Genomic DNA, 12,248 nt, shown 5'->3' with positions numbered 1-12,248 from the left:
TGGATTCAGGAAGATCTGAGTTCAAAACCTGCCTTGGATACTTGCAACATGTGTGACTAGGCAAATTGCTTTGTATCCCTAGTGCTTAACACAGTGCTTGACACATAGTAGGTGCTTAATAAATGCTTACTGACTGACAGCCTCTCTGCACCTCAGTTTCCCCATCTATAAAGTGAGGAGGAAGCTTCCAATGTCCCTTTAACCTCTAGAATCCATGATCCTAAGGTATTATATTTAAACTGGGACCAGCTGGGATGTTCTACTATCGATCCTTTTACCCTACTTCCTCCAATTACCTTAGATATAGTCTACATATGCTTATATATATATATATATATATATATATGTGCCTTCTACTTGTACTGATAATTGTAAGCTCCTTGAGGACAAGGAACTGCTTCACTTTTGTCTTTATGATTCAGCCCCTGGCACATACAAATGTTGGTTGATTGATTATTTCATTCAAGCTCGAGAGAGGACCAAGATGACAAGACAGGGCCAAGGAATGATCTAGAGCAGATACACTGGTCATTATGGATATTGAGATGAGAGGAGAAAGAGGGAGAGACCCCCTAGAGAGACTCTAACACTTCCTCACCAGGAAAAATGCATAACAATAATATTAATAGCTATTGACTTTGTGGTAATTAAAGGTTTGTGAAGTACTTTGCAAATATCTCATTTGATCCTCAGAACTATTATTTAAGTGTAGTAGCTACAAGGACCCTGACACATCCAGGATGACCTGCTAGCACAGGTTCTTAGATCTGCTTATCTAAAAGAAAAACAACTTTTGAGGAGTCAACAATCTTTTTTAATCATACAGCAACAGAGAAAATATAGCAACAGAGAAATAAACACCAACTGACAGGGCTTCTAACTGTCTGATCATAAGTAATACGGTCACAGATCAATAGGAATATCCGACTGTCTGACCATAAGCAATACATACATAGTTACCAGGGAGAGAGCCACCAGCATCTAGGTTTTCAAAGGGGGCTGGAGTGGGGGTGGGGGGTCCTTGATGGTTACCTAGAGTCTCATCTGGTCATATCATGCAAACATTCTTTCAAAGCTCCCAAAACAAAACTTCACCACAGAGGATGTATACACTTTTCAGAGCCAGAGGGCATTACCACCCTCATGATCCAGTGACTCATTAATTAACAAAGGTGTGGGCCTTCCTACTAACCAAGGCTTTCTTAATCAAGCTTTCCTGTAATGGGTTCCACTGAGGCCTATTAATGGGCGGAAAGATCTTTCATTAATATAAATCTCATTAACAATACAGGGAGGTAGGTGCTATTATTATATTCACTTTACAGATGAGGAAACTAAGGCTAACAAAAATAAAGTGACTTGCCTAAGGTTGCACAGCTGGTAAATGCTAAGGCACAATTTGAACTCAGATTTCCTTAACTCCAGGTCCAGTGTTCTATCCAATGAGTCATGTAGTTGTCTTAGCATAAGCACAATCTATATAAGATTATCAATATAGAGGTAGAAAGGACCATAGAGGAAACCAAATCTTATGCCTTCATTTTATAGATAAGGAAATTGGGGAAGGGGGTATATATACAGAGAGGGGCAGAGAGAGAGAGAGAGAGAGAGAGAGAGAGAGAGAGAGAGAGAGAGAGAGAGAGAGAGAGAAAATGTCTAAGGTCATAGGTAGTAATTAGTTAAGTTGAGATCTGAGTCTGAGACCTTCTGATTCCTAATCCATAATTCTTTCCATTTCACCACTGTTTCAGGGATACACAAATAGCAAGTAATAAGCCATTACTAATCTGCCAGTAAAATTAGTGAGATGTGCTTTTAATAGAGGGGGCTACTTGGATTCCTAGTTGTATACATTGATACAATAATCTGGTCAGTGACACCTTAGTGACAGCGTATTTAATATATCTGCCAAGATGGATGATTTACTCCCTCAGAGAAATGTGTGAATGAGGAAGATTTTGCCCATAATGTATTAAAAGCAATATTTCTCTGACACTATTTTCACTGGTTGCAATTTTAACAGATGCTGCAAAGTTATTAATTCTTACTGCCAATGAAACCCTAGCCAGCTAATACAGTTAGGTAGGTAACTTGTATTCCCAAACTGCCTTTGGCTTATGTTTTCTAACTGAGGTCTTGGGAGAAGGTTTCTTCAAGTTAAGTTAATAAGAGCCCCTCATTAAGTTCAAGATGTTCTCATTTCCAGTGTCCAAAGCCTCAAGATTAAAATGTTTGGGGGCTATCCCATGGAGATATGGGACTAAACTCATCCAAATTTTACCATATTTAGAAATAAGTAGATTTCATTTTTTCCTGTAGGCTAAATGAATATCTGAGCAGCAACGCATTTCATGTTAATGGAAGGGCAACGTCAGGTAAAGAAAATGAATTTTTCTCATGAACGTGGGTGAAGTTGGCACCGAGCACAGTTCAGTTTAATTCTGGCTTTCTGTACTCTCATTAAAAGCCAAACTTCTGAACTTAAAACCTCTGTATTATTATTCTTCAGTATATTTATGGCAAATAACCTTTCGTTTCATAAATTAAAAGGGGGCGGATCAAGGAGGAGGCAGGTGAGAGAGAGAGGAAAAAGAGAGGAAGAAAAGGGGAAAAGAGAGAAAGAAAGACTGAAAGTTAGAGACACACAAAAACAGATAGAGATAAAACACAAAAGAAAGACAGGAAGAAGAAAGATGGGAGGAGAGAGGAGAGGTTGGGAAGGAGAGAAAGAGAGGGAGTTGAGAGACAGATGGATATACAGACAGAAATAGAAACAGAAAGAGGAGGGTGAGGGGAGGTGAAGGAGAAGAAATGTAGGGAAGGAGAGGGAAAAGAAGAGAGAGAAATGAGAGAGAGAGAGAGAGAGAGAGAGAGAGAGAGAGAGAGAGAGAGAGAGAGAGAGAGAGCCTTTATTCTTTTGCAAAGAAATGGGAAGGGAATATGTGTAATAAAATGTCAGAAGACCCAAACTGCACTATCCATCACAGTTTCTGAGTAAATTTGGAAATAGTGGCTAGAGCAGGGCTGAAGTTCTAAACTGATGACGTTTAGGCTGATTTGAGTTTTCCCTTACCAGGCTCCATAACAGAGCTTTAATGTTTCCCATGGACATAAATTCACTGTAGCTCTCAAGTGAAGACTATGTTTGAGAGAACTGAATAGAAAGCTTGGACTTACTCTCAAGATTACACTTACCCCATCAAGTAAAGTTCCATGCAGCTTTCCTTCTCAGGGCTGCGCACACAGAATTTCAGGAAACAGCAGGGCTTAATTAGGACTTGGGTTTATAGTTTCACCTGAAAAAATACATTTAAAAAAATCATATATGTTTGGCTGTTGAGATTTTCTAGTCAATAAATTCTTGCTAATTAATCACATTAATGGTACTCCTTAAAAGTTGAAACAGAATCAGAAAACAAACCAAATTCCCCATAAATATCAAACATAAAGGCCTATTCACTGATGCACTTTCTGTTTCTGAAAAGAATTTTACAAGTGTGTTTTTTTCCCCCTCTCTGACAGCACACACATACACACATGAGTACACACAGAGACAGAGTCCGCCACTATCTGTGGGTACGTTACACAGCTCATAGAGAAATACAATTCCAGGGACAAATTATTAATGTGGCAGAATGATGTAATTGTATGCTAGCACTTTACTGAGGAGTGCTTGTGAGTGTGGTTCTTTGGGGAGACTGGAGCAGAAAAAAGCAGAAAGACTAGTAATAGCATTTATTCTCCTAGTCTACAAGAAAGAGAAAGAAAGAAGGAAAGAAAGAAAGGTAGGAAGGAAGGAAGGAAAGAAGGAAGGAAAGAAGGAAAGGAAGAAAAAAAAGAGAGGAAAGAAGGAAAGGAAGGAAGGAACAAGTAAGAAAAGAGAAAGAGAAAAGGAGGGAGGAAGAAAGAAGGGAGGAAGGAAGGATGGAAGGAGAAGGAGAATGGGAGGGAGGAAGGAAAGAAAGAAGGAATGAAAAAAGAATGGAACAGAAGAAAGAAGGGAAAAAAAAAGAAAGGGAAAAGGCATGAAAGAAGGAAATAAAAGAGAAAAAAGGTAAAAGGAAAGAAAAAAGAGGAAAGGAAAGGAAAAGAAGGAGAGGACAAATGGAAGGAAAGAGAAAGAAAGAAAAGACAGAAAGGAAGAAAAAAAAAGAAAGGTAAATACATGAAGTGGATAGGTAGGAGACAGAAAAAGTAGAGGCTGGGATGAAGTAAGAATATACTTCCTGCCCATGTTCAGGACAGCACGGAGCTGGAAATGACCTCCAAGATCACCTAGTCCCCCATTTTACAGATGAGGAAATAGAGGCACAAAGAAGTTAATTGACTCAGCAAAGGTTAAACAGGTAATAATAAATAAGGGCTGGGAGGCAAACCCAGGTTCTCTGACCCCTGATCCCAAGTGGTCTCTTCACTATCCAGCACTGCCTTTTATTTTCCACTTTTGCATTAGTTACAGGGAGTGAGAGTCTTCTTTGGATTACAAACTGGATCTCTGGATCTGTTATTTTCTAGTTCTGTGTGGCCCAGACAGCTCAAAATCAGGCTTGCTTAAACCACCCCATAAACAAACAGATCCAGAAACCCACCTCACTTAGGGCTAAGCTCACCAAGAATACAGCTACTACTGTTCATCATTTGAGAAAGATGACCTTTTGGACATTGAAGCCCTAAGCCTCCAAAATGTCATTTGTGGGTGTGTCAAGACGCTTTTTTGAGCCTGGGTTTGTTACAATGAAAAATCTCCTTGGTCCTCCCCTTTTGAAATGAATTATTCCTCCCATAGGGTTCTTTCTGGGTCCTTAATCTTGGGTGGAAAAATGATCAACTCCTTTCTTCTTCTTCTCTCCTCCTCTCTCTCTCTCTCTCTCTCTCTCTCTCTCTCTCTCTCTCTCTTTCTACACACACACACACACACACACACACACACACACACACACACACACACACACACACACACACACGGTTGACAGGCCTCAGGGAGGGAGATGGAGGAATTGGAAGTTTCCAAACAGGAGGTGAATGGACTGGTGTCAGCCCTTTTAAATGCCATCTCAAATGAGATACTCTCTGTAAAGTGCTTAACACAGTGCCTGGCACATAGTAGGGGCTTGGTAAATGTTTGCTTCCTTTCCTTTTGTTTTCCTTTCCCATTTATCACTTGACATAGACCGCACTAGGTTTATCTAGAGAGAGGGTTATGGGTCTGTGAGCATTTCCATTCCAACTCTTTTTTCTGAGAGAGTTTATAACTTCACTGTAAACATCTGATCTTGACAGGAACCTGGCATTTTACTGGCTTGCAGCACAAGGATTTTTGTAGTGCGGATATTAATGGATTTTAAAACAAAAGAAAGAAAAATGGGCTTTTGAACATTTGCCTTGATACACACACACACACACATACATACACACACAAATACGTGTGTGCATATATGTGTATATATGTAGGTATATATATATATACACATATACATTATGAAATTTTTCTTGTCTTAGCATCTTGTCTTTTTCTTTTTAGGTCTTTTTTTTTCTTTTTTAAAGGCTCCGTACTACCTGCTAGTGTAAGGAGACCACTGAGCTACATTCCAAAAACCTAAAAAAAATTACATTTTAAGTAGTTAAAAAGAAATGGTGTGAAATGGTAAAATGCTGTTTTAGACTTCATTATTCCCAGATTTCTAGTAGATCCCAGACAGATAACTCCTGGGGGAAAACCAGAAAGGAAAAGCAAACTTATTCCAAAAATGGATACCTTATATAAGGAAACAACATTCAATGAAGTAAAAGCCCCAAACAGAAAGCTCCCAGACCCACTAATTGTGTAACCTCCTGCCATCTCCTTCCAGGTCATGTCCCTAGGAGTATAACTCCAGCGCTAAACATCTCTTGTAAACTCTCCCTCTACCCCATGCCTTCTGCTCCATAGTATCCACACTTTAGCTCTTTTCAGTGCAAAAGTGACATTACTACTGGGTGTGGAAATGTTTGCTTTAAAGTGAGCACAGTTAAGTAATTACAAGCACAGTCCTGTTACTCACTTAAACTTGACACAAGTTCAGGTATTTAAGTCATCTCCAGTTCCACTTCCTAGTTCACACTTAGTCTGTACCACCCTACCTGTGCCATCTCCTCACCTCGTTCTGTTCTCTTGGTTGTTGAGGAAATAAACTTTATATCAGATTCCTAAGTTCACCTTTTAGTTTTTTGGGGAAAAAAAAGGTCTCCCTGAAGTTTCCTAAAACCCAAATCATTAACTTTCCTGGACTCTTCTCCAAACAAGACTCTTTTACTGCTGCCAACAACTTAGGACATAAGGTCCTGAATGTCCCAGTGGGAGCATCAAGTCAACGTGTTCAAAAGCAGGTTTATTGTTTTTTCTCCAAAAATCTTCTTCTGCTTCTGACTTCACCATTTCTGGTGCTGGCACTAGTATCCCGTGTTCAGAACATCGGGGCTCTCCTTGGGTCTGCCTCTCATTCACCTCATATATCCAATCAGTTATTTGTTGTTTCTATTTCCACAACGTTTTTTGTAGCTGTTCTCTCAAGGTATCTATGTTTGCAGCCACCATGTCAGTATAGGCCATATTACTACTCCTCTGACTTTGGCAATATCCTATTGACAGGTCATGCTACCTGCCTTTTCCAATTCATTATTCACACCACTCCCAGATTTTCCTATTTTTTTTCCCTACTAGATTTGGTCTCTCTTCTGCTCAAAATCTTAAATGATTCTCTATTTACTTTCAAGTAAAGTTCAAACTCTTTAACCTACTATTGATGGACCTCCATAGTTTAACTACCTTTCTATTTTATCTTATAGTATTTCTGTCCACATACTTGTAACATTTCAGCCAGAATAGAAATCTGCTATGACCTCCATGCACCTGGTACTTTCTTACGTCCATGCCTTGTCTTTGCTCTTGCTGTACTTAATGTCAATAACTTTAACCTCTACTGCTCTTTTTTATATATTTAATCATCTTTTCAAAGGTCATCTCCTTAATGAAGTCTTTCCTTATCCCTCCTCTCCTTACCACTTATCAATAATCACCTTTCCTCCTTCAGAGGAAAGCTTTTGACTTGCATGTCTCTTATGTATGTGCTTGGGATGGATTATTTTGTAATATAGTCATTTTGGTGTATGAGGATCTTCCTCCTGAACTGTATGAGCATGAGGACAGCTTATCTTGTGTCTCCCTCTAGGACTCCATGCTCTCTCACTTTCTGTCAGAGTTCTTGCTTAAAAAACACTTGTTGATTTGAACTGAGTTCAACCTGTCTCTGGACATTTTAATGTCAGCTCTCTGCAAGTCCCCAGATTCTCTACAGCAACTCCCCACTCCACTAATTCCACCTGATTGCCTTGAATTTCCTCTCCACATTTCCTGGTCTAATTTCCTTAGTACAAACTTTAGAATAAACATCAGTACCTAAATCAATTCAGCCCTAGCCAGTCTGGAACTGTGCTATTTGGGGGAGGTGGATTTTTTCCCCACAATTTTTCTTGTAAAATTTGTAAGGGAGGAATAAAGTGGGTAACTGTATCCAACAGTACAATGCTTTAGGTGGGGACGTTTTCTTCTTAATATCAAAGTATATCACTTCATCTCCTACAGCATACAATTAGACATCAAATTGCTTGACCCCTCTATTTTATGTAGAATTTTTTTCTACTTATACCTTTGTTAGGTTCCAACATTGATCTCTGGCCTCCTCATGGATTCCAGTTCAAATTGCAGGGCTTTTAATGGTAATTTGTCTTGACTAACTTGCTCTTATCCAGTTTAAAAACTGAGAACTTCTGAAGTTAATTCAAGCCTAGCTGTCCAAGTGCTCAGCATTCCCACAGACCAAGGCAAGAAGTAGTATTGAAGCAAGAAAACATTTAACGGGGACAAGAAAGATATAGGCAACACCTTTTTGCTTGCATGTCTCTTATGGATATACTTAGGATAGATTAACACACATATTCCTGAATGAATATAATGTCTTTTCCACTTCTGCTTTTGGAGAAGCTTGGGGAATGAGTTTCTCCAAGACTCATGTCTGTGACCAGAGAAGGTACATGCTCCATCTCTCTCTGTAGCCAGAATGTACTCCTGGATGGTCCCAGAATAGAAGACTTCATGAAAAGGTCATGTGTTTCTAGGATCCTTAGCTATCCCTGTTTCCCCTTATGTGTTTAGTCTGCAGCCTATCCATTTCTACTTAACTCCCAGTTCTACCATCACCATGAAGGTCCCATCATGACTTGACTCAGATGGTATTCCTTGCTTACTGGCCATTCTTGGTCTCTATTTTAGTTCCCAATATGACCCTATGCTTTACATAGTCACAAAATTTGTAGAAACATTCATTTTTTCATCCATTTTCCTAATGGTGAAAGACTCTTCTTCAGTCTCCATGAATATACTGTGAACCTGCCTCTTTCCGGGCAAAAACGAAGTGGGAAGGCATTTGCATACAACAGGTCCATTATTCATAAAAGCTACAAGATACAACATGTCCAGATAGGTTTAGTCCTTGCTTGATTCATCATATACCACTTCTGGAGGATGACTTGGGACATAGTTGTATTCTTAATGGATGTTCTATAGTAAGTTCAATTTAATATTTTTCCTCCAATTACATTTTAAAACAAAATTTTAACATTTGGGTTTTTCTTAAAGGTTTGAGCTCCAAATTTTATCTCTCCCTCTATACCTCCCTTTACCCCCCACTCCCTGAGATGGCAAGCAATCAGATATAGGTTATACATACGCAATCAAGTAAAACATTTCCATATTAATCATTTTGTTCAAGAAGACTCAAATAAAAATAAAAACAATGAAAGAAGGTGAAAAATAGCTTGCTTCAGTCTGTATTCAAACAATAGCAGTTCTTTCTCTGAAAGCCAATAGTATATTTTATCATTAGTCTTTTGGGATTTCTTGGATCATTTTATTGCTGAGAATAGCTAAGCCATTCTCAGTTCTTAATCATACAATATTGCTGTTACTGTGTACAATATTCTCTTGGTTCGGTTCAATTCGCTTTGCATTAGTTCATGTAAGTCTCTCCAGGTTTTTTTGAAATCAACCTGCTCATCATTTCTTATAGTACAATAATATCTCATCACAATCACATACCACAGCTTGTTAAGCCATTCATTCCCCAATCGATGGGCATCCCTTCAATTTTCAATTCTTAGCCACCACAAAAAGAGCTGCTATAAATATTTTGGTACAAATAGATCCTTCTCCACCCCACCCCCCCTTTATATGTCTTTAGGATATAGATCTAGAAGAGTTATTTCTGGATCAAAGGATATGCACAGTTTTATAGCCCTTTGGGCACAGTTCCAAATTACTTTCCAAAAGAGTTGAATAAGTTTACAGCTCTACCAATAGTGCATTAATGTCCCAGTTTTCCCACATCTCCTCCAACATCCATAATTTTCCTTTTTTGTCATATTAGTCAGTTTGATAGGTATGAGGTGGCATCTCAGAGTTGTTTTAATTTGCATTTTTCTAATCATTTTTTGTATGACGATAGATAGCTTTGATTTCTTTTTCTGAAAACTTCCTGTTCATGTCCTTTAATCATTTACCAATTGGGGAATGACTTGTATTTCTATACATTTGACTCAGTTTTCCATATATTTGAGAAATGAGGCCTTTTTCAGAGATGCCTATTGCAACATTTCTTTTGCTAAGTTTTCTGCTTTCCTTATAATTTTGGTTGCTTTGGTTTTGTTTGTGCAAAACCTTTTTAATTTTATATAATCAAAATCATCTCACATTTTGTAATGCTGTCTATCTTCTTTGGTCCTAAATTCTTCCCTTATCCATAGATCTAACAAAAAAACTTCAATAGTAAGTTCAAATCCTAGGTCCCCAAGTGTAAATTTCCCAAAGGATCCATAATCCTTTTAAAATGATAAAATATGGGAAAGAGAGAGTGCTTTATGTTACCCCATGAAATTCAGAAACAGATGGGCAAATATTTATTCCTGTACTTGTTAACTAACTGATTCACTAACAAACCTGGTATTTTACAAGGCCATTTCAGGACCCTGGTTACTTCTCTGAAACACCAAAGCAACTGGTTGAAAGGTGAACAATTTAACTACTCCACTTGTTGTTTTATCCACATGATGATAAATGACCATTCTGACTGTTTTAAATTTGAACATAATGGTCATATTGGTGCATTATGGAGTCATAAGCCCAGTCTTGGGCAATCTACTTATTTCATATTCATCTTAGAAGAAATTAGATGGCTTAGAGGAAAGGATCCCTTTAAGTTTCCAAAATGATTGGAATGAGAAATAATGACAGTGCTAATGGTAAACAATAACTCAAGGTGATACTGTGCTTTCACATAGATGTGAACATTATCAAAGGCTATCTGGGCCTTATTGGAGGCAACTAGTTGGCACAGTCAATAGAGCACCAAGCCTGGAGTCAGCTAGACCTGTGTAGTTATTAATATTATTATTAGTTATTATTATTAATTATTATTTTTAATTATTAGTAGTTATTAATCTAGTAGTTATTCAATCCAGGCAGTTATTATTTGCTGTGTAGCCCTGGACAAGTTGTTTAACTTCTGGCTACCTCAGTTTCCTCAGCTATAAAATATGTATAATAATTATGAGGACCAAATAAGATAATATTTACAAAAGCACTTAAGCTTCCTAGTGAATAGTAGAAGTTATATATATGCATATTCTCTTCCTCCTTTACTTTTCTGTTCCCTCTATACTCATAATCTCACCAGCTCCTGTGGGTTCCATTATTGTCAAGATGACTTCAAAACTGATATAAGCAGTGTTAATTCTCTCCTGACCTCCAGCCTCTCATTATTACTATACAATGTTTTGATGTTTACATAAGGTAATTCATTTGATCCTTCAACTAATCTGTGAGAGTTATATGTTATGATCCCCATTTTACAGAAGAGGTACTGAAGAGTTAAGTGATGGCTCAGGGTCACACAGCTAAGCGTCTGAAGTAGGATTTGAATTCAGGTCCTGGACTCTATCTACTGTACCATCTAGCTGCCCTCACAGGATTGTATTTGTCCTTCATTGCCAAAGAAGACCATGCCATCAGAAAAATGATGACATGACTTGCACATGACTTTGTTTTGAGTGAGGGAGGGCTGTGCAAGGTCACCAGCCTCCCTTCTCCTCTACATCACAAACTAAATGCTGTACATATCTATCAGGATGCTCTAATGATATTTCAGACTCAATAGGTCAAAAAAATGTATTTTCTCCCAAATCCATCCAACTTCCATACTTCCCTGTTTTTGTTGATAGTACTGCCCCTTTCCATCACAGTTCAGAAATCTTGGAGTCATCCTTTCCTCTCCCTCAATCTCCATATCCTACCTGTTGCCAAGTTTTACTTGTTCTACTGCCACAACATCTCTCATATAAGTTCCCTTCTTTGTCCTCACAGAGCCTCTAATCTAGTTCAGGCCTTCCTCATCTCTTGTCTGCAAGTTTGCCATAACCTTCTAACTTGTCTCCCTTCTCCCAGTTTCTGTCCCATTCAGCCTCTGTGCAGGTACTGAACCAATATCCCTAACACACAACTCTAACTGTGTCACTCCACCATGGAATAAAAAATCTCTGCCATGGAGTAAAAAGTCTCCACTGGACCCCTAATGCCTCTAGGGTAAAATACAAACTCCACAGCCTGGCATTTAAAGTCTGCCATAGTCTGGCTCCCACTTAATTTTCCCATTTTATGTTGTTAGTCCCCTTACACACTACTTATTCCAGTCAAACTTTTCCCTATCCAGGACATTCCTTCTCTTTCCTTTTTGCCTTTGTAGAATGTCTCTTAGGTCTAGAATGCATTTCCTCTTTCCCTAGACCCCTTAAAATCCTTAGCTTTCTTCAAAGCACAGTTAAGGCACTGTCTCCTAAATGAGGCTGTTTTTGATCTCCCCAGTTAAGAATGATCTCACCTTCTTAAATAATTTTGTATTACTTTTAAGGTACTTTGCATTTTCTTTTACGTATAAATGTTATACCTCCTCAGTAAAATATAAATTCCTTAGGGAATGAGACTTATTTTGTTTTTGTGCCCCCAGGACTGAGCACAGTATACAATGTATGTAGTAGGCATTTAATAAATATTTGTTGGATTTAGTTGAACTGAATTGCTTTGAAGTTTAAAAAGTGATTTCCCAGCAACGTCCCTCTGACCTGAGTTTAAATCCCTCCTCTTTCAATTAACTGTGTCTCCT

Source organism: Notamacropus eugenii, chromosome 6 (genome assembly GCF_028372415.1).
Source record: "Notamacropus eugenii isolate mMacEug1 chromosome 6, mMacEug1.pri_v2, whole genome shotgun sequence".
NCBI classification, from domain to species: Eukaryota; Metazoa; Chordata; class Mammalia; order Diprotodontia; family Macropodidae; genus Notamacropus; species Notamacropus eugenii.
This window is presented reverse-complemented; position numbering follows the sequence as displayed.